Source organism: Heloderma suspectum, chromosome 13, assembly GCF_057233095.1.
Source record: "Heloderma suspectum isolate Gila_16-S chromosome 13, 16-S_ref, whole genome shotgun sequence".
NCBI classification, from domain to species: domain Eukaryota; kingdom Metazoa; phylum Chordata; class Lepidosauria; order Squamata; family Helodermatidae; genus Heloderma; species Heloderma suspectum.
Genome location: NC_139470.1, coordinates 14795893 through 14819155, shown reverse-complemented (window position 1 = coordinate 14819155; position 23263 = coordinate 14795893). Strand labels below are relative to the sequence as shown.

At 44.7% G+C, this 23263-nt stretch overlaps 2 protein-coding genes across 2 annotated transcripts in view; one reads left to right on the top strand and one right to left on the bottom strand.

The window, feature by feature from the left end:
* Positions 1 to 23263, top strand: part of LOC146336070 (uncharacterized) — a 60576-nt gene that overhangs the window by 10001 nt on the left and 27312 nt on the right. The window lies entirely within an intron of this gene.
* Positions 3997 to 23263, bottom strand: part of CHFR (checkpoint with forkhead and ring finger domains) — a 91622-nt gene continuing 72355 nt past the window's right edge. Inside the window, exon 20 of the transcript XR_014785778.1 lies at positions 3997 to 4299. The gene's annotated coding sequence lies outside the window, so the exon portion shown is untranslated. The remainder of the gene's footprint in view (positions 4300 to 23263) is intronic.

Sequence of the window (23263 nt, the reverse complement as noted above, 5' to 3'; positions counted from 1 at the left end):
AGCCCTCTTCTAACTACTGGAAGGATGGATGAGAAAACTATCTGGGCCCCAAAGTTCTTGAGTTTCCTTCCCAAAGCTTCAAAGTCTGACGTGATCTCTTTGTAGCTCCGCTTGGCGCTATCATTTGTTCCCACATGGATGAGAAGAAAGGGATACCTGTCAGTGGGCTTTATGAGTGCAGGTAACCTTTCAGTCATGTCTCTAATCTGTCCTCCCGGGAGACAACATACCTGGCGAGTCCACGGGTCTTCGCGACATACTTGGGTCTCGATCCCACGCAGCAAGGAGTCTCCCACTACTACCACTCTTCTCTTCTTCTTCTTGTAGGCCTGGGTTTCATCGCCTCTGTTTGACTGACCTTCAGCCTCTTGCTCACTCTCATGCAGGTTCCCCTGTGATTCTTCCTCTGCAGGCTGTCCTCCAGTCTCATCTGCAAGTACCTGGAATCGGTTCCACAGCTCCACCGCTTCCACTGGTGCAGAGTGGCGTCTAGTTCTTCTTCTCCTAACTGTCACCGTTTTCCAAGGAGTATCCTCTACTCCATTTTTCTTCTCCTCAGCATTTCCCACTTCTGCCTCATCTTGCTGTTGCTCTTCAAGCTTCTGGTCTGCCCTTTGCTGCTGTAGTTCCCCCATTCTGTCCAAGAACTCTTCGTGTTCTCTTATTCCCCGGAGGGTTGACAGTCGCCGCTCCAGTCCACTTACTTTTTCCTCCAGCAGCGTGATCAACTTGCACTTGTTGCAGGTGTAGGCCATGTTGTTCTCAGGCAAGAAAACAAACATGGCACACACCTTGCAGGTCACCACCACTGGAGAGTCTTGTCCTTCCATAGCCCCGTTTCCCTTTTTGTGTCTAGCTTTGTGATTGTTCTAGACTAGCCTGTGCCTGCTCCTCTACTCAGTAGAGGTTAAAAGCAGAGTCCCACTGGTGTGGAAGTGTGTGTTACAAGACAAATAAATGGGAAAAAGTTAGTTAAAAAAAAAAAAATGTTAGGGGCCTCCCCCTTGACCTCCCCTGCCGAACTCCCCTGGCCAACTCTTGTTTGCTCCCCCTGTCCGCTCGCTCTGTTCGCTCGCTCTCTGGGAGCTTGCCTGCTTCTGTAGTCCCTGGACCAGCTGGAGCAGCTTGCTCTGCTCTGCTCTGCTCAGCTGGGAGGCGGGAAACAGACTGAAGCTTCCCGCCCAGTCAGCTGCTGGGAGTACTCAGGCCGCACCCCTCCAATTCAGTTGGAGCTCTCAGAAGCACCTGGTGAGCTCACAGCCAGTCAGAAGGATAAAGGGCAGCCCCCTGGGCTTCCTGCAACCCACTTACCTCTTAGCCTCTGTCCCCTTTGTCTCCTTTGTCTCTTCAACCACTGCAACTCCCCTGGCCAACTCCTGTTCGCTCGCTCTGTTCGCTCGCTCTCTGGGAGCTTGCCTGCTTCTGTAGTCCCTGGACCAGCTGAAGCAGCTTGCTCTGCTCTGCTCTGCTCAGCTGGGAGGCGGGAAAGTACAAAAATTGTACTTGGAGGGGGTACAAAAATTTTGTACATGGAGGGGGCGCCATTTTGTCCTTTGTCTCGGGCAGCAAAATATCATGGGTTCCAGAACTGCAGACTTTGCACAGGGAAGGAACCCACAGATTAAAAAAAAAAGTGAAACAAGGCTTTCCCAGCAGACCTCCAAGAGTAGGGAGGAAAGTTGGCTGGGTCGGAAGGGGGAGGTTTATACAGCAAGTGACTGGGAATTGTAAGATACCCAAATATTTTCCAGAATATAATTTTCAAGGTTGCAAATGTTTAATCAATTAAGAACATGTATTTGAAAAGTCGAACATGATCTATTACCATCAAGTTAATAAAGTACAAAAAGTCCAATGTGCATATTTATCTGTCAATGAAGAAAAATAAACCTTATTATATAGCTCTCAGTTTCACAATGCAGTCCTACAAACTAATAATGAACTCAGGCAGTACTCCAGTACCCACGTACCTGGAAGTAAGGCACATTTAATCAAATTGGACTTACTTCTGAGTAGACATGTATGCTCATGTAGACACGGATTGTGCTGTCTCTGACTGTGGGCACTTATGTAGACAAAATGGCGCCATCCATGTGGAACTCCCCAAAACAGCCCAGTGCGGGCTGAACGTGCTCAGTGGTCACAGAATTCTAACTGTATTTGGGGAAGTAATGGGAAACTGGTGTGTGTCTGTGTGTGTAATGGAGTATCCCGCAAAAGGGCATCACTGGCCGGCTGACTGGCATCCTTAACAGGAGGATTCCACACTGCAGCAGTTAATTGCAGGTTCCACTTGTGTAGTTGTAATTAACATATCCTAAATAAAAAGCCAGAATTTCTATACAGACATTTTCTTGGCTCCCCCTCCTCTCCCAAAATATATGATAAACCAAGCCCATGCTGCAATTAAATAGTCTTTCTTTTCCTGCATGGCTTCCCACATTTATTTATAATACATCGTCTTATACATCAAACACAGATTCCAGTTCTTGCTTTCTTTTACCTTATTTCTAGGCCTGGGAGCTGCTCTTGCCTTTACTTTGTAACTAGCAACATTCTCACAGTAAATAACAAATTGGCTGCAATCCTATACCCACTTACCTGGAAGTGAGCCTGTTGAACCCAATAGGACTTATTTCTGAGCAGACATGTATAGGATTGCACAGCTTTAATATGTATGTCAGTTAGTCCAAGTAATATTATTCTAGGATTCATCAGGATCTTGTATCCAACAATATCTCCAATGCACGTCATAATCCTTGTCTTTCTACCTAATGCGCTCCCACCAAATCTGAAAAAGTTTCATCGTGCAAGTGGCAATGCTAACATAATTCAGATGTATTCCCATATGCTTTTTTTTTTTAGAACTTCACAGGAGTGTAATACATTATCTATATATAATTTGATTTTTAACAGTTCCCTAAAACTTGAACATTTTGATCGAGTACAAATATGGCCATGTTTACTTGGACAACGTATTTTTTAAAACTGCATTTTTAATGCAAGTACTTATAAAAACTGCAGATGGAAAGCACAAACTCACTAGAGGCCTTCCCCCCCAATGTTTAAAAAGGGAGAATGCCTCGTCTAAGATTATGCCTCCTGTAACATTTATGCATTATCTCAGGGCACCAGCAGCTGACATTTTAGGGCAGTTGCCCCGGTCCCATTGCCCTGGCAGGGCCCAGTGTTGGTGCCTGCTCTGGGCCCCCTTTAATATTTTTTCTGGCCCAGCACTCCTAGCAGTACCAGGTTGCTGGAGGTAGTCACCCTTTTAATTTCCCATAAACCCCCTGACCTAGCATCGCTGTGAGGAATTATGTGAAATTTTAAAGTGGCTAAACTCTGCTGCCCTACACTGCTCAGAATGCTGGCACCACGTTCTGACCGGGACCCCCCAAAAACTATGCTTTTTGTTTTCTTTATAAACAAACCAACTATTCTGTTAGTTTTATATTTTACATGCTGAGGCATGATGCAGGATATTTACGCCTTTGTAGTTATTATGTATTTCATCAGTTCAGCGCACAGTGTCTGCAATATGTTTCCAATAGTTCCAAATTGATTTACCCCAGCAGCTGCAGTGTTTGAAACGTCAGACTGGGCGCCTCATGGTGCCTTTTTGTCCACATGTACAGATTTAGAGGCATGTGCAATATAGAGATGAGAGTCCCGTCCCGCCGCTACCCCCACCTACGCCCCCACTCGAAGATCTAATTGCCAGAGACCACGGAACAGGACGAAACCCTGGAGAAGGACAACTCGTGCGAAGAACACATTTGAACAAGGCATTTCCAAAAAACAAACATATAGACACAATAGGAACAGTGATTTACCAGGGTTAGGGATCAGAAAATAAGAGATTGTCACTACTAAACAGGGACATTTGGACTGGGTGTTATAGTTAGGCAATGAGGAATGCTCCGGTGTTGGGAAATCATAGTAGGGTGACCAAACAAGAGGACGTGCATCACCAAAAAAAGAGGACACTGATTTGCATTTTAAAAAATTGCATATGCTAATGTATATGTATAGATGCAAATTTAGAAATAATTATTATAATTTAAATAGAAATACAGTTCATTTCGGCATAGTGTGGAAGACTGTGACCAGGTGACCTGTGTGCCCTGCTGTCCAGGTGCTGTTGATAGGTGTTTCCTTCTGATGGGTCTTTATCTTTATTCTGACTTGGACAAGACACAGCACTTCAAATAAAGGACTCCTTCCAGACAGAAGACAGACTCAGGCAGCTCTTGAGAGCAGGGGTCTTGAGAGCAGGGGTCCCCAACCTTTCAGGACCTGTGGGCACATTTGGGAATTTGAGAAACTTCTCTGGGCACCACCACAAAATGGCTGCCATGGAGGATGTAGCTAGTCACATCATGGCTGTCATGGCGGCCTGGCTAGTCAAAAGTGAGCTGAAGAAGAAGGGGAATAGTGAGGCTAGAAACTTGGAGGGAGGAGGAAATAGCAAGGCAAAGGGATAGAGGGGAGAGAAAGAGCAAGACTAGAGGTTGGATGGGGGAGAAACAGCAAGGTAAAGAGGTGGGGAGAGAAATAGCAAAACTAGAGGCTGGGAGGAAGGGGGAAACAGCAAGGCAAAGGAGGAGAGGGGATGGAAAAAGCAAAGCTAGAGGCTAGAAAGGGAGAGAAAGAAGATACTCCAAGATCTCTATCAAACATTTTTTTCTGGAAGGGGGCAGCGTGTGGAGAGCTTTGTGGGCATCATTGAAGGTGCCCATGGGTACCATGTTCCCATGGATGCTGTCTTGGGAACCTCTGAAATAGGGGACTGTCCTCCGTAAAAGAGGACACATGGCCACCCTACATCATCATGGTCACTTTGAAAGGCAAAGCAAGCAGGGGAAGAAGGATACGTGGCAAGGAGGACATCTGCAAAGCAGATAAAGATATCTTTACCAGATAACGCTTGCTGGTAAAGACCTTTCAACAACAAATCTGCCTTCCCTGTGACTGGCAAGCCAGCGCCATGATCTCTCCCTATCCCTGCTGGGTTGACATGCTTTGCAGCGGCCTGCAGGCAATAAAGTGAAATTTACAAGCATCCTGCTTTCTAAAGTCTGGATTAAGTCGAGAGAGTCCTGGAATTCTAAACCCTCTTCTCCTCCCTGCAACAGCTGGAATGCTATATAGACTTGACAGGAAGGGAAGAAAAGGCACAGCTGAATTTTCTTTCTGGATAAGCTACCCTTTGAGGGCAGCTGTGGCAATTTGGTTTTTTTAGAAATTACAGGCTGATTCACATGTGCATGGTTTCCACATGATGATGGCAGCAGTGACTTGATTGTGTGAACAAGCCAACAACCACATGCTACATTTTCATAAGACCTCCCACCCAACGCTTTATAAAAGGGTCAGTTCATACATTCAGCTGCATAGTGTGCATAGGCATGCATAGGCATGTATGAACCAGCCTTTTCTTCATGTTTTTTTCTAACCATGTGGTTGAAAAATCTTGGAATTCCTTCTCTTGTATACATTTATTTGGCATCCTCAGGCCTGCGTGTAATATTCCATCATTGCACCACACAAACACAGAAGTCGGCACTGGGTACAACATTTTTATAACATGAGAATCTTGACTTCATTTTATAATAAACAGCCAAGTTTGTAGTTCTCATGGGCTGTGAAAATAGGCTTGAAAGGCTATGTGTATAATGGCTGATAAGATGCTGATAGACATATGAGTGATATTTTAAATGCCTCTGTATGATAACTGTATGTGGAAACATGGAAAACATATTATCATTATGTATTTATTCATATATTTATTCATCCAGCAGTGTGCATGGTGCTTTACAGGGGACAAGAAAACAAGTCTCTCCAAACTGGGAGACTGGGCATCCAAATGGCAAATGTGGTTCAATGTATGCAAATGTAAAGTGATACATGTTGTGGCAAAAAAATCCCAACTTCAAGTATAACCTGATGGGATCTGAGGTAGCGGTGACCTGCCAAGAAAGAGATCTTGAGGTTGTGGTGGACAGCTCGATGAAAATGTCAACCCAGTGTGCAAATTGCTGTAAAAAAGACAAACTCCATCTTAGGCATAATTAGGAAGGGCATTGAGAATAAAACTGCCAATATCTTATTGCCTTGATACAAATCTATGGTGCAATCATACTTGGAATACTGTGTACAGTTCTACACTTGGAATACTGTGTATGGTTCTGGTCATTGCACCTAAAAAAATATATTGTAGAGCTGGACAAAGTGCAGAAAAGGGCAACTAAAACGAGCAAGGGGCTGGAGCATCTCCCCTATGAGAGAGGTTACAACAGCTGGGATTATTTAGCTTGGAAAAAAGGAGGGTAAGGGGAGACAGGATAGAGGTCTACAAAATTATGCATGGAATGGAGAAAGTGGATGGGGAGACATTTTTCTCCCTCTCTCATAATACTAGAACCCGGGGTCATCCTATGAAGCGGATTGGTGGGAGATTCAGTACAGATAAAAGGAAGTTTCTGAGCAATTTGCACAAATTATGGCCGAATTTGCAGAAATTGTGGTTGAATTTGCACAAATTACAGAAATTCAGATGTAATTTGCAGAAATTCCATGGTAATTTGTAGAAATTCAGCTGCAATTTGTGCAAATTGCTCAGAAACTTGCAGAACTCCCCCCCCCAGCGCAAACTTCCCAGAAAATCCACAAACTGCCCAACTCACTGCAGATTGAGTTAGGCACTGCAACAGGAACCAAAATGAAGCCCAGGGGGGGCGAGCCTAGGAAAACTCATCGAACTCCACCCCCCAAATGTATTTCTCCAGCATCCCTAGTTGTAAGCTAAGTTACAATATGGAATGGGAACTAGGGGGTTGTGCCAAAGGCTTCACAGAAAGGGTGGGTGTGTAAATGACATGAGAGGGTTGCATCATGCCAGTGTTTTGAGAAGTCGTTCCAGGCATATGGGGCAGCAAGGGAAGAAAGGGCAGTCTTTGGAGGGAGCAGGAGACATTTGAGTGGTAGAGGGTGGTGGTGCAAAGATCACAGGCAGGGATATATTAGGTTATAAGAGCACAGAAATAAAAGGTTTGTTACTGTGGTATTGCTTCAAGTGTCACCAGGTGGCGGTCAAAGATTTGACAAAAGAAGATTCACAGTCTTTGATGGCTGGGGATATTTTCCTTAATGGCCTGGAATTTCTTCCCAGTCTTTGGAATGTTGCACCCTGCATCTAGTAAGAGGGACAGTAAGAACAGCTTGAAAAGCAGTTTCCAGTCTCAGATTTGGGAAGGGTGACTGAGAGTCAAGGGAAGAGATCTGGGAATTTTGAACTGGGAGTTCAGCTGGACCTGAGGTAGACTTGGTGGGACAGTGCAGCGGGGATCCAAGCAGCTGGTCACTTCCGGAGTCTGATATAGGATCAGTGGTTTTGCTACCTCCTGTAGGAATACTTGAATAATTGGGTATTGCGAAGTCTCCGGTGCTCTCTCATCCAGACTAACTGTAACCTTTTAGCACTGGTATCCCTGGACTTCTTACATCTCAGAAAAGTGGGCAGTGCTTAACATTATTAATAGGGAGGGGGAGAAAAAAATATAGGGAACTTCTTCAAAGCATTTTGGGAGGTCCAAAGAATGAAGAAATGGTGGGGGAGTGTCTGCATGCAATATTTCCCCATGTGGATTGCTTTCAGTACCATATGGCTTTTTGCAACACAGATACTCAACATGTGGAACATCCTAGGGGTTTGCATAAAAGAAGATTTCCTTTGTACTGTTGGAAAACAAAGCCAAATTCCAAGCTGTTTTCATCTTTGTTTGGGGTTTTTTTTTTAAGCAGCTCAGAATCCAATTTGGCTCTGAAAAATTAGCAAATGTCACACATTCCACCCAGGGTAGTAAGACTTGAAAGAGACTCCCCTATACCGTTGTTTTTCCCTCTACTGTGAATTTGTTTTGAACCCTTTATTTAATGAGCCAGAAGGCAGAATATTGGCATGAATTCAATCTCAAATTTCCGATTTTGTTCCGCAGAAGAAACGCTCAATGACCGCTTGCTGCTTTCTCCCTCGGTTCAAAACTATCCATCAAATGGCTTTTGTTTTATCCTAGAATCATATATACGAATTGTGATTTCAGTTCGCTGAGTGGCGGTATTTATATAGCTAAGAGGGAAATCTTGGCAGGCCCAGGGGAGCCCCAACATTTGCAGAAGTAGAAAACTATTTCTAGAAAAAAGAAGCTGGCATGGGGGGAGAGAGCCAAACGACCCCAATGAGGACTGATATTTTAGTGCATTTATATCCAGCATTTCTTCCATGATGGAACTCAAGATGGTACTCATGGGAGTTTCCAGGTGGTCCCTCATCCACGCACTGATCAGACCTCAGCCTGCTTAGCTTCAGCAAGGTGGCTGCGTCTAGTGAAGGGTGAAGGTACCCCAGGTGAATTCATTATTTACTCGGAAAGTAATGAATTCATCCATGTTAGTTCAGACAACAATTCTCCTTTGATACAAAATTTCGTTCCATGTATACACCTACACCATATCAAGGTGCAGCTTGGGAGACATAGCTTGGAAACACATCAGGCGGCATGACATCGTGCATCACCGTGTTATGCGCCTCCTTTCGGATTGGTTGTTTTCATGTGGCCTGCCTGCGTGATGATGTCATGTGATGTTTATTCACGGTTGCCAGTATGCAGCTGGACTCACACAGCCCTCCGCCCTGGAGCCAGAGCTGCAGAAGCATCGATGAGGGAAGCCGCAAATGAGACTGCTTCAAGTACGTTTTGGAGGGGTCTAGGTGGTAGGATGACTGAAATTTGGTGGGGGGAATCTGCATACTGCTTCACTGTGCATACTTCAAAGCTCGCAACCAAACACCTAGGCTGCTGAAGACTAGGGAGAGGACCTTTTCTGTGGTGGCCCCGACTCTGTGGAATTCCCTCCCTAGTGACCTCTGCCATGCCCTCTCTTTGATGAGCTTCTGCCAGGCTTTGAAAACCTGGCTGTTCAGGTGAGCGTTTGGGGTGGGTTAGGGTTTTTGTAGAGTAATGTTGTCCTGTTCAGTTGATTTGTTGTATTTTGTGTTGTTATTTGTATTGTACGCCACCTAGAGTGGCCAGGTAGCAGGCCAGATGGGTGGCGAATAAATCTAATAAATAATAATACATCTAATAAATAATAATACATCTAATTAATAATAATAATAATTCTGAACTTAATAGCAAATTCGTAATGCATCAATCCAGGTTTGCTGCAAAGGTGAGCATTATGAATGGACAAGTTTCAACCAACAAATAGACTAATTACGAAATTTGGCTCGTTCCTGATCTGGTTGCTCCCCGTGCCAAACCATCACCAGGCCAGCGACAAAGCAGAGGAGAGGTCTATCAATAGCTATTTACCATAATGGCTAAATGGAGTCTGTGTTCAGAGGCAGTATGCCATGGACTACTGGTTGGTGAGGGGCAAAGCTGCATGAATTCCTTTTCTTATTTGGATAACCCATGCATGAGGAAGGTTGGGTCGGCCCTAGACCAGTGGCCAGCAACTAGTGCCCTAGGGAAACCATGCAATTGGCACCCCCACCCCAAACCCCAAGGGCAGATCTAGGCTGAGGTTTTTTGTACACTGGGAAACATTTTATCCCAATTTTCTGTGTAATGTTTTTAAAGAGTATTTATTTAAACAGAGTCACCATTATTTGGTTTTTCCATCCTTCCGTCTGTCCAACCAATGTTTATGAGACTGGATAAAAGAGAGACACTAAATTTGCAGAACAGATTTATACACAACAGCTAGACAATATTTCAGTCCGATTTCAAATAAAAATGCATTAAAAAATTAATTATAATTTGTATTTTTACAAATCCAAAATCATTCATTATGCTATTCTGTTTTAATTGCCATTACCGCCACATCATGGGCATCCATGATATTTGGAATATTATAAACATAATGTGAAATAATGACATCTTTGTTATTTTATTTGTATTTCCCCCCCTCTCATTTGGTGCCCCACTCGACTGGGCACCCTAGGCGACCGCCTAGTTCACCTATATGGATGGGCAGCCCCTGAGTTGGGGCAAACTTTAAGGGGCCCCCTTGGTCTCAGCTGGATGGAAGGAGATTGCTTAACTCTGGAACATCTCCTCTGTAGCTCCTGGTTCTTTCTTTCTCCGACCAGAGAGAGCCAGAGAGTTCCTTCCTCTGCTTTTTATATACAGCATCCTGCTACCCTGGCTTTGCTCAAGGGTAGGCCCTTCCTCATAGTTCATAGACCAGCCTTCTCCAACCTGGTGCTCTCCAGATGTTTTGGACTAAAACTCCCAGCTATCCTGACCATTGCCCATGCTGGCTTGGGGTGATGGGAGTTGAAGTCCAGAACATCTGGAGGGCACCAGTTGTGGAAGGAGGTCATAGACTATAGCTCATTGGTAGAGCACATGCTTTGCATGCAAAAGGTCCCAGGTTCAATCCCTGGCATCTCCAATTCAAAGGCTCTGGTGATGTCCAAGACCATCTACTAGAGATCTCATTGCCAGCCAGAGTAGATGATACTGGGCTAACAGACCTGGCATAAGGCAACTTCCATATTCCTCCCTCTGACTCAAGGGAACCAACACTTTAATGATACCATGCGCCACACATGTGGCATATGCAGCAGAGGCTGCCCTACGGCTGTGAAACTTGGGAGTCTTGCCAAAGGTCTGGAAGAGGATGGATAGGTTGCATGGACAGGGACCACAGCTCAGTAGCAGAGTGTGTGTTCCAGGTTCAGTCCCAGGCAGCACCTCCAGTTAGATTCAGTTAGATGATGGGAAAAAACCTCAGCCTGAGACTCTGGAAAGCAGGGGCAAGGAACATCTGGCCAGATGTTGTTGGACTGCAGCTAATCAGCCCTAACCAACATAGCTAATGTTGAGGGGGTTGCACTCCAATAACATCTGGAGGGCCACACATTCCCCAATCTTGCTGGAGAACCACTGCCAGTCAGAGCAAGTGATACTGGGCAAGAACCAGCCACATAATGGAGCCAGCAACATTGCATGCTGCTCTCTTTCTCCTTCTTCTGCTTCCCCTGCCATGGGCCCTGCTCCTGTATCTGAGTGCTTTGGCAAGGTAGGGATGCCTCCCAAACTGCCCCTCCAACATCTCATCTAATATGATTTATTCTACTTATGAGTTGCTCAAACACCATCTATTCTTATCTTGCCCCCTCCAACCATTCAGCACACCAGCAGGATATAACCAGCAGGATATCAAGGGCTTTACTGCAATCACAGTATAATTATGGGCATATCTGGTTGCATCATTTTAATTATTTAATGCCGAGCTGGAAAACAGGTCCCTAATGCCTGATGGCCATTATAACCCCTCATTATTGTTCACACCGTCCTTCCTTTTAAGAGTGGATACGACAAACAAAACTGACAATGCTCTGCTTTACATTTCTCCCCCAAACCAAACAAAAGCACAATCTCTCCTTAATGGATTTTTTGTGTGGAAAGTAAAAAGATGGAAATACTGGTGGGGAAACACAGGAGGATTACAAGTGGGAGATATTGTCATGTGGTCATCCTGTAAAATTCCGTGAATGAGGTAGGGCGATTGCATGATAAAAGCCTTGTCCGGATGCACCCTCCCCAAACTATTAACAATTTGTTAAAAATTATGAACAGGTGCTTCCAGGTAGGGATGGGTGAACTTATCACAGTCCAGGTCACACGCTGCTTGCCAGACGCCCACCACCTCCCCGCCCTGCTCAATGAGTTCAGTGAGTCATCGGGAGGTCTGCAAGCGCCCAGCGAGTGGCCACGCAGTCCCTTGCCAAGCCGCCATTTTGCATAAAAACGGCAGCTCGGCAAGAGATTGGGTGGCAGCTCACCATTTTGCATAAAAATGGCAGCTCTGCCTTTTTTTTTTAGGCTGATTTTATGCAAACTGACCATTTACATCTGTAATCCTGCATAAATGGTCACTTTACAGCCACCATTTGTGTAAAATCGGCCTTGATGTAAAAGGTCACGCTGCCATTTTGCAACCTGGTGAAGGATCAGGGATCCCTGCACTTGCCCGACTTGACATGTGCTGAGTTGGGCAAGCATGGGGGTCCATGGACTGGTGTCTGGGAGGGCCTCGAGCCCCAGCTGAATGCCCGCAACATCACTACTTCCAGGTGTAGCGTTTTGCAGGCGGTTGCTCTGAATCAGAGCACAGGTCCCCTACAATACACCCACTGAAGATGGCAATTCTCATCATGATTGCTGCCAACCTAATTGAAGTAATTGGCATGGAGAAACATAAACCAGGTCAAACATAAACCAAAGAGAGCCAAAAAGAAAATCAAACCATCCAGATGGAAACTGAGTAAGATTTATCAGCAGGACCAGCGCCACCAAGGGTGGGCATGGTTGGGCACCTGCCAAGGGCCCACACCCCAGCAGGGGCCCAATGAAGAGCCCCCCGGACTTGCTCTTCCTCTTCAGAGTCGCAACCGGCTTGTTCACCTGCCTCTTGCTCTGACCCAGGCAATGGTGGTGGTGAGAAGGGGAGCAGTAGGTGCCACGGCCTGCTTGCTCCCTGGCTCTCCGCCTGTCAAGCAATCAGGTGGAAGCAATGATGAGAATGAGGAGGTGGAGCAACAGCAGCTGGTGATAATGGCGGTGAGAAGGTGGACTCACTGAAAGAGGGGGCCCATCGACGCCGTCTTGCCCAAGGGGCCCCAAAACCTGGAGCAGGCACTGTATCTCAGACATGAACACAAGCTTGTAAAACCATGGTTAAGTCTATATAACTTTTACAGTGCCATCCTAGGCATGTCTACTCAGAAGTAAGACCCGCGGAGATCAGTAGGATGCTCCCTGATCAGCATATGTAGGATCACACCCTAAATACTTCTTGTCCCATATTTTCATCAAGTTTTGTTCCTTTCCGATATCCGAGAAAAGGGTGCCAATTTTCCAGAGAATCTTTTGTCATTTTAGAACCCTAGCAAATTATTTTGGAACATGTTAGCTGGCATGAGTCCCTTCTGCCAGAACTTTCCCTGCCATGCTGCTATTGAGGGAAGAGATTGTCTTCCCTCAATAGTAATATGAATTGTAATATTCGTACACTGTCTTTGCTGTAAGCAGTGTGTTACCAATACGTTTTTAATGGTCCCTCTTGCTAATTATATCTTTGCCAAGCAACAGAACAAAAGGCTCTGCGCATAATTTGTGTCCTTCCATCTACAGTTAGTATAAGTGTTTGTATTATTAATATTTTTTGTTTAAAACATTTCTATCCCACCCTATATCATTAAGATCTTAGAGCGGCATACAGATAAAATCAATGTAAACAATATAAAACGATAAATAATTTAAACAGTTAAAAACATATTAAACCATGAACAAACTAATACCAATTAAAATCGAAAACAATAAAACAGTTAAAACAGTGTGCTACTTTAGGGAATGCATTTAGCCCTCAAAGGCCTTGGTAAAAAGCCACATTTTTACTTGGTGCTGAAATGAAACCAATGCACACGCCAATCGGGTCTCCAAGAGGAGCACATTCCACAACTGGGGTGCCACAGCAGAGAAGGCCCTCTCCCACGTCCCACTGTAGTGTATGTCTCGCACTGGTGGGATGCAGAGGAGGACCCCTCCAACAGATCTCAGTCCTCAGGCAGGCATATATAGGGAGAGGCACTCCCTCAAATATCTAGGTCCCAAGCCGTTTACGGCTTTGCATGTCATCACCAAAACCTTGAATTCCGACCGGAAGCATATTGGCAGCCAGTGCAATATCTTTAAAACTGGTTTTATATGATTTTTATGAGATGTTCCAGTCAGCAGTCTAGCTGCTGCATTTTGCACTAGCTGCAGTTTCCAAGTCGTCTTCAAGGCAGCCCCACGTAAAGCGCCTTGCAGTAGTCTAATCAGGAAGTTACCAGTGCATGTACTACTGTGGCTGGGTTATCCCTTTGTAATAATACAAAGGGAGGGGCCATAGCTCAGTGGTAGAGCCCCCGCTTTGCCTGCAGAAGGTCCCAGGTTCAGTTCTGGCATCTCCAGGTAGGGCTGGAAAAACTCCTACCTGAAACCCTTGAGAGCTGCTACCAGTCCGTACAATACCAGGGGCAGGTATTGTGGCACCCGTGGGTGCCAATGCAACCCTGGACACCTGTCCTAGTGTCCTACCCCTCCCATTAAAAAAAAAAAAACACATTGTCTTACTGGCAGCTGGGATTGCTGTGACATAGGTTTCTGTTAGTGCTGAAAACTGTGGGTTCAAAGAAATAGTTAATGTGTTAGAACTTACATCCCACCTCTACCTTGTACTCAGTCTTTGGGGCAGGTTATTTGTCCCTTGCCATGCCTCCCATGTCAGCCATTTTTTGGTGGTGCCCAGAACTTGCCAAATGTGCCCATAGCCCCCCAACTTTTCCTACTCCTCGTGTAGACAACTGGGTTAGTTAGATCGTAGGAAGGCAGCTTCTTATGTTACTTTGTTAATATATAATGAAGCTTCTGCTCAATTAATTGTGACACCTTCGTAGCCAACTTAAAGCTTCGTCTAATGAATCAGTTAACTACATGGCAGGCCTAATATTCATACACTGGTTCAGCTACATGTGTGTTGCAACTCCCTTGGCCATGTTAGCCATAGACAAATTTCAGTAATGGAAAAGTATAAACCCTTAAGTTCTGGTGGGGAGGAAAGAGTGCATTTTTAAAACAAACTACTCTTGTTGTTTTTAATAGGTTAACAGCAGTTTTACCACATGAAAGTGATTACGGGAGTTGACGTTTCAGCTCTGAAAACATCAATTCCGAGAAAAGGGCTAAAGTTTCCTCCTGTTCCTTTTGGACACATGCAAGCTAGCATGAAAGGATCTTGTTTTCTTAGGAATGATCAACTCTTAGTTTAGCAAACGCTAAGAAGAAGTATAAGAACATCAACGTTTAAGTTAGAAAGAGGGAAACATAAAAGCCTGTTGCTTTGGGAGTTGTGGGGGCGGGGGAAAACAAAAGTTTCCAATTTAAGGGGTTGGCAAAAGGAGAAAGGAAGATGTAAGAAGGCATCAGACAATTTAAAAAAAGCCTAGCGGGTAGAATATCCCTGCACGGCTTCCCGGGAGTGTATGATTTCGAAAAGCAAGTGTGGGAAAAAAGGGTTAAATGCTTCCTCATGTAAAAACAAAACAAGCCCATCTACCTGCATGAAGAAAACTAGCACATCAGGGAGGAATGTTATAGCATAGCATAGCCCACGACTTTATGAGTTACTTTTCTTCATGCAGAGAAGGTTTTTCTTTTCCTTCAGTGTGGTAGAGAATACAAAATGTGATCCCTGAACTGCATTCTGAAGTGGTACAGTCCTAGGAAGCTGCACAGCCCTGATTCTGCTAATCACATGGCTCAGCTCAGAGTGGGGATCATCTTAACCTTCTCCTTTAACAGTGCTTCCAGACTAGATTGTTATTGTGCAGTCACACTGCTGTCTCCACAGGTTTTTACAGGGGATCCAGATGATGTTATCTTTTACTTGTAGCTCTCCTGCGTTTTCCCATTGTTTCTTCGGCCTCTTTTTAAAAAAAAAAAACACACACAGGAAAAATCCGTTAAGGACAAAAAGATGAATAGTGGGTGTTTTGATTGGTAGCACTAAGGAGCCCTCCATCTGCAAGGATCCTAAGACTATTCTACCAGGCCGATCAATTCTACAACTCTGGATGGTAGACACTAGAGCCAAGGTGACCCTCTTGTAGGTCAAAGCGTCTGGAGAGTCACAACTCCCATCGTCCCTCACAAGTGGGTATGCTGGCCAGGGAGGAGTCATAGTGCCCTCCTTGCGCTAGAGACTGATCTACTTCCGTTGGAAGGCTACAGAAGCAACCTTCATGGCAAAACTAGCGACCACTCGAAATTCGGGTTTAGAGGAAAAGCAACTGCAAGGGAATGGATGACGAGGCGAACGCCAACTGTCTCATTAAGATGTCCACAGCTGTAGCTTATCAGAAAACTATGCCTTCAACAGATCACATAATTATGCCATGAAGTCATGAGACTTGAAGCAAAAAATAAACAAGCCACCCAGTAAACTCAGACACATGGGCAAATGCCAGGAGGAATAGCAAGGCACTTCAAGATTTGCACAGGAACAACAACAACACAAGCTTCGTTCTTTCTTTCTTTCTTTCTTTCTTTCTTTCTTTCTTTCTTTCTTTCTTTCCTTGTTTAAAGAATGCAAAGCCCTTTCCAGCTTGGAAACAAGCCATCTCACGCATCTACAGACTCACAGATGGATTCCTATTTCTGTGCAATTACCTGCAGAGCACTCTGGTGTCCTATGCTATAATCAGCAATAGCAAAACATGACAACTGCACACACAAGTAATTTGGTGTTAGAATTATATGTATTTATTTGCCTGTATAGCGCAAGCCGGAGGAAGGCTGGGACCAAATTCCAGATCATACTGCTATCTTTCCTAATGCAGAGACTACAGCTACTGTATAAAAACACAGCTGGTTAAACGAAGCGGAAGCTTGATTCAAAGATAATGTTGGGCTTTAACCATAAAAATCCTGGTATATTTGTTAGGGCCTTCCCATACAACCCTCTCCCGTCTCCTGCAGGTTTTATGATCACTACTGTAGTGTTGGCCCCAATCCAGCATTATTTTATCCTTACACAATGGATTGCATGAAATGCTTTTTTAGAAATTAATAAATAAGGAGCCGGATGGTTGGGAATCCTAGTGTAGACACACTCTTTATGCATGCTTCTGACGTAGGGTAGCCATGTGTCCTCTTTTACAGAGGATAGTCCTCTTTTTAAAAGGCTGTCAGAGGAATGTCCTCTGTTTTGAAGGAGCCCTCCATTCAGGGCTGGCCCTATCATGAGACAGAGTGAGGCAGTCACCTTAGGCAGCAGCTTTCAGGTGTCATAAAAGAGCAGCACATTACTAGTTATTTATGTTGTTATTATCTCCAAGTTAGATTACTGCAATACACTCTACGTGGGGTTGCCTTTGAAGACAGTTCAGAAACTGCAGCTCGTGCAAAATGTGCGGCCAGGTTGATAATGGGGACCAGAAGGTCCAAACATATAAGACCGACTCTGGCCTGCTTGCACTGGCTGCCTGTATGTTTCCAAGCCTGATTTAAGGTGCTGCTTTTAACCTATAAAGCCTTACACGGCTTAGACCAAAATACCTGATGGAGCGCCTCTCCTGACACGAACCTACCCGTATGCTACGCTCAACATCTAAGGCCCTCCTACGGCTTCCTACACCGAGGGAAGCTCAGAAGATGGCAACAAGGGAGAGGGCCTTTTCGGTGATGGCACCCAAATTATGCAATGACCAATGACCTCCCCGATGCGGCCCACCTGGCGCCAACATTGTTATCTTTTCAGCACCAGGTTAAGACCTTTCTCTTCTCCCAGGCATTCAGCACTATATGCTAAGTGTTTCATCGATCCTGGAATGTCTTGTTATGGTTGTTTGTTTTTGAGACTGTTTGTTAGAAGTTGTTTTAGATATATGTTTCTTTTGTGTAGATTGTGCGTTCATATGTTTTTTACGTAAATGGTTTTTAATCTCCGTATATTGTATTTTTAATGTTTTTAATCTTTGTAAGCCGCCCAGAGAGGTCCGGCTATTGGCAGTATAGAAATGTTGATGATGATGGTGATGATGTATTTCTACTGCCAGGGAGAGATGCTCATGAGGTTTTCTGCCTGATGTACTAAAATAACTTGACTGGCTTTAGGTACTATGTACCTTGACTTGGGGGGGGGGGATGCCGTTTGCTGCTCTGTCTCAGGCAGCAAAATGTCTTGGGCTAGCCCTGCATCCATTTGAAGGACTTCCCAGTCCAAGTCCAGTTTAAAGGTAAAGAACCATCAGAAGGAAGAGCTGGGCCTTGGAGCTGCCCATCAACAGCAGCTAGACAGCAGACTGAGCGAGGCATACAGGTCACCTGGTCCCCGTCTTCCACACGATGGTGAAATGTACTATGTGTCTATTTAAATTAGAATAATTATTTCTGCATTTGCTTCCATACAGATAAATTATCACATGCCAACGTTCTCTTTTGTCCTCTTTTCTGGAGATTCCCCGGTGGCTGCCCTACTTCTGAGTGTGCTAATATCTGCCCTAGGACACAGCGAGACACCATTTAAAATTTCCCACAGTGCCTCAGACAGACACCCTAGGGCACTGTGGGAAATTTAAAACAGTAGCTTGTAGCCACTCAGCACAGGAGTCCATTGATGTAGGAGGGGGCCCACCGAGAGAACTTTGCCAAGCCCCCCACCCCACCCCACACCAATACTGGCACAGGCCCTGCTTGTGACGCACCCTCCAATATTTCAGAGATGGAATTAGTGTGGAACACTGCAAGCAGGTGAGCTCTGTGCCTGCCCTGGGCAACAGTTCTTACGGTTCATTATCTTTAAGCCAGAATTGGATGGGGTAGTCCTTCAAATAGAGGAAGGCTTCAATAGAGGGCGGTCCTCTGACAGCCCTTCCAACAGAGGACTGTCCTCTGTAAAAGAGGACACATGGCCACTCTAGGATAAATGGCCACCCTACTTCTGGGTCTGCATTTCTGCCATAGCGATCAACCAGCATTTCCACGTCTGTTTCCAAAATGCGAGTCTGGAAATATAACACCGGCAGCAACCAGAAACATCTCCATCAAAATCCCCAAGTCTGCGCTGTTAACATGGGCGTCTGAGACATGTAATTTAGCCTCCCATAACAGATTGTTCAAATTCGCCAGGACAGGTTTCTTCCCCCCCTTTTAAAACTTCTTCCTGTGTGGATTATATCAGTTAATCCCTCATTTCCCTGATCCAGAAACACCCCTTTCTGGCTTTAAAACATTTTAAAAAGCAAACACATCTGCCTTGCATTTATGTATTTCTTTGACTTGCTGATGAAGCACGTTCACAAGTCAGCTCAGCCTTTCTAGCTATAATGAATAAATGATTGACTGCTGAGGTGACCTTTTCCGCTATACTTTGGTGAACAGAGCAGGTTGTTGAATTTGGGTGCATTTCGTTTTGTGTTCCTTCACAACATCCCTTGCAGCTCCTCTTATATCAGCAGTTAAAGTGCCTCTTCTCAAAATAAAGCCAAGCAGACGTCCTACTAGATACCAGAAGAATGTAGCATGCAGCTGATTAAGGTTGCTATATGTTGTTGTTGTTTTTCCTGATCACGGGCATTTCTACATGAGGCTTTTATCCCGCACCTTTAGCGAGGCTTCTGCTTCTGGATTCTTTGTGAAATTAAGATCGGCTCCTTTACATGTGCTTTTTTCCAGGGGGTGGGGGTTATTCCTCTGCCTTTCTATATGTTTTATTATACAGCCACTAGATGGCGATGTGGTATAGTGGAATTGTGCAATTATATGGGACTGCCATTTCGCCATTTCTATATAATACCAGACTTTCCTTGTTAGGGAAAACAAAAACAATAATGGTTGCAAAGCATGGGAGAGGTCCTGGAGGACGACAATGTTGTGTGAAGGACTTGCAAACTACCGTGAGTGAGCAACGACAAGCACACAATAAAAGCCTCATGTAGAAAGGCTCAACGTTTCAGTGCTTTTTTCCTAAATATGCATAATACAGATAGTATTCATGTATTTATCATATTTATATCACACCTTTTAAGTGAAAAATTCAGAGCAGCTCACACAACATTCAGTTAAAATAACACCATTAAACTACCAAACACACACAAGATCTACACAAGATCTACAAAAATGGCTAATAATGTAGCACAAACCAATGCAAATTCAGGGCTAAAAATTTGTTTTTTTTAAACTAGGAAAATAGAAGGCTTTTGCCTGATGCCAAAATGATAACAACATAGGCACCAGGCAAGCCTCCCTGGAGAGCGCATCCACAGATGTGCCATCACTGAGAAAGTCCTCTTTCCAGTCGCCTCCTATCGCACCTAGTTCAGTGGAGTCATCCGATGAAGTGCGTCCAATGTTTAACTTAGTGAATGGTCAGGCTGTTATGGAGGTAAGTGATCTTTGAAATACACTTTTCCCAAGCCATGAGGGGCCTTAAAAGTCAACACTGACACTTTGAATTGTGCTCGGAAATGGACCAGGAGTTGGTGCAGCTGTTTAAACGCTGCTGGGTTGAATATTTCTCCCCTGCTTCCTTTGTCTCCACAAAAGTGGGGTAGGGAAAATTTCTGCAATTTTTAGGGGGGATGTGAAAATCACAGCACGTCTGGGTGGGTGCTACTTATTATTAGATAAGGTGACTGGGGGGTTATCATCATCATTATTATTTTACAAAGCCAGGTTGCCATTTTTGTAGGCCGCTCATCTCGGGACCAAAACAGAAATTACTTTAAATGCGTGTCTAGCGGCTATGTCTTCCCTTCATTTTTAGGTAGGTACCAGGCCCCCAATCCAGATCTTAAAAGTCCCCTACTTCCCATGCTAGAATCCTGATCTGGATCAGGACCTGCAATTTTTATAAATACTTGTTTCAAAAACAATAACTTCAGAAAATCTGCTGCCCAGTTCATTTGATTAATACAATCTTCTCGGTGCCAGGTCAACACTCCCCGCCCCCATGTATTTTAAGTCGAGTTACATCGGTTTGCCTATTCTGTTTTATTTGCCGCCTCTCGATTGTTCTCGCATGATGATTTCACTTTACTGTTTTATTATATATTTTATTTTGTTTGACTAGCTTGGTCATACGCATTGTTTTTCACCCTGGGCTCCTCAAGGATGAAGGGAGATTTAAAAAATATTTTAAATAAATAAAATAATAAATAAATACAATCCTGTACGCTACCGTAATTGATTAATTATCAATGAATTGACTGAAGCTCATACAATTAATTAAGACGTCTTCAATCAGGTGACAGATCTAGAAAATACTACAGCGGGTGATGGAAAGATTATACTCACCAGCCATTTCTTCACTGGAAATTATGCCTCCCAAGTTCTCTTTGCAAAGTCAAAGCCATAGCTGGGCATTGAAGGCAAGTGGTGGAGGCTGTACGGATAGCTCTGCCCTTCCTCCTCCTTTTTTGTTTAAGTTTGAATACAGTACAGCATGGGTTACAGGTTGATAATGTGCAGGCAAGGCTGACGTCAGGTGTGAGGGTCCCACTGGAAAAGTGCCCTCTTCTGGGCACCCTTCTGAAATGAGTGCTCTTCCTGGAAGACTTACCAGCAGCAGTAGCAGTGTCACCAATACCGGCTCCAGGTTTTGGGAGACCCTTCAGCAAGACACCCTCAATGGGCCCCCTCCCTCAGTTAGCCTACCTTCTCATCACCGTTGTCTCTAGCTTTACTATTCCTCACCTTTCTCATTATTACTACCTCTTGGTTGTCTGACAGACAGAGAGCCAGGGAGCAAGTAGGCAGTGGCATCTACTGCTCCTCCTTTTCACCACCACCGTTGTCTTGGCCACAGCGAGAAGCAGGTGAAATAGCAGGTTGCATTGGTGAAGAGTAAATCCAGAGGGCTCTCACCAGTGGGCCCCTGCTGGGATGTGGGCCCTTGGCAGGTGCCCAACATACCTTCCCTTGACGCCAGCCCTAAATGCCACAATATGCAGTCCGTGGCTTTGAGGCACCGTTGTAATTACCCACAATTGTTCGACGTGACCTGGTGTCAGGGCACTGTGAACAAATTAAAATGACTGATTCTGAGACATCCGCCACTGCTGCTTGGTAATGCAGGCCCCCGGGGGGATGGTCAGAATCAGTGCCGGCTCCAGCTTTGAGGACCCTTGGGCAAGACACCCTCAATGGGCCCTCTCGGTCGGTTAGCCCACCTACACACCACCATTTGTCAGTTGTCATTGTCAGCATGGCTGGCTGGGGAACGCTGGGAATTGTAGGATTCTTTTCCATCAAAATATGCATAGGATTGGGCCCAGATCTCTCATTTTTAGAAAGTAAGTACTGGAGAAGTGGGGGGGGGGGAGAGAGACAGACTTTAAAAATTGTGTTTTTCAAAGCCTTTAATTTCAGAGTGAGCCAAAGAGGAGCTGGTGGGGAGAAGGAATCTAGAATATTTTGACATCTGTGCCTATACACAGACTCCGTAGGATTTGTCTGTTGTCCTGCCAAGATCCTTTTTGTGTTTAAACAGACTAAAAATGACTTAATCCTTTTTACTTTTGTTTTTAAAATAAATCCCCTTTCCTCCCCAATTAATGCCAGGGAATGAATAGTGACTACAGGAGAGCAAGCGTCTTGTTAATTTATAGCTTTCTTTTTCCAAGGCAGCAGGGGAGCTGGGGGGGGGGGAGCGAGGGGCAGTGGAGGAGGTGGCAAGATTTATGTTCCTCAAGTTAATGCAGGAATTGCATTGATGTTTCCTGGGTTGATTTATTCCCCTAGATCCAAGCATCACCATGGAATTGAAGGTCAACATGTCCTATTCCCTCCTGAATTGAGGCACACTCCTCCACATGGAAACATTTCTAACAAATGTACCACCCTAATTACACATTTAACCTATGACATTATGGACAGGAGAGCCATTCTCAGTGTGAGTGAAGCAAAACAAGAAGGCGTCAAGGGGCTACCATGATACTTTCACAGTAACATCAAACAAAAAGAACGGAATCTAAACTCGCAGTCAGGCAATGTTACCACAATGCCGCAAAATAGTGAGCAAGCTTTTGGGTTCTCCAGAAGTCTTTCTCAGGCTAGATGGGGTTTCGGCGGGGGAAAGCTTGATGTTGTTGTTTATTTATTTATTTCAAACATTTCTATCCCACCCTATATCATTTAACAGTTAAAACAATGTGCTAGGGAATACGTTTAGCCCTCAAAGGCTTTGGTAAAAAGCCATGTTTTTACTTCGCGCCGAAACGAGACCAATATCTGCGCCAATTGGGCCTCTAAGGGGAGGGCATTCTACAACAAGGGTGCCACAGCAGAGAATGCCCTCTCCCACGTCCCACCCTAGTGTATATCTCGTACTGGTGGGATGCAGAGGAGAGCCCCTCCAACAGATCTCAGTTCTTGGGCAGGCATATATACTTTGTTGTACCCATGAAGTCTCCATGGCTGGAGGGAATGTAACCCTTAAAAAGAAAGGAACGTTCCATCTTCAGGTGATAGAAAAAAGTCTGCCTCCAGTTTTAAGGTCCACTCCTGAACGGCTGAAGTGTTCTGCAAGAAACACTACAAGCAAAAGAAGCCATGTTGGTCCATTAGAAAAATCCCAAAATCTGCGGTCAGATCGTACTAGCTAGGACCAGCGAAAATGTCATAAAATAGAATAATCACATGCA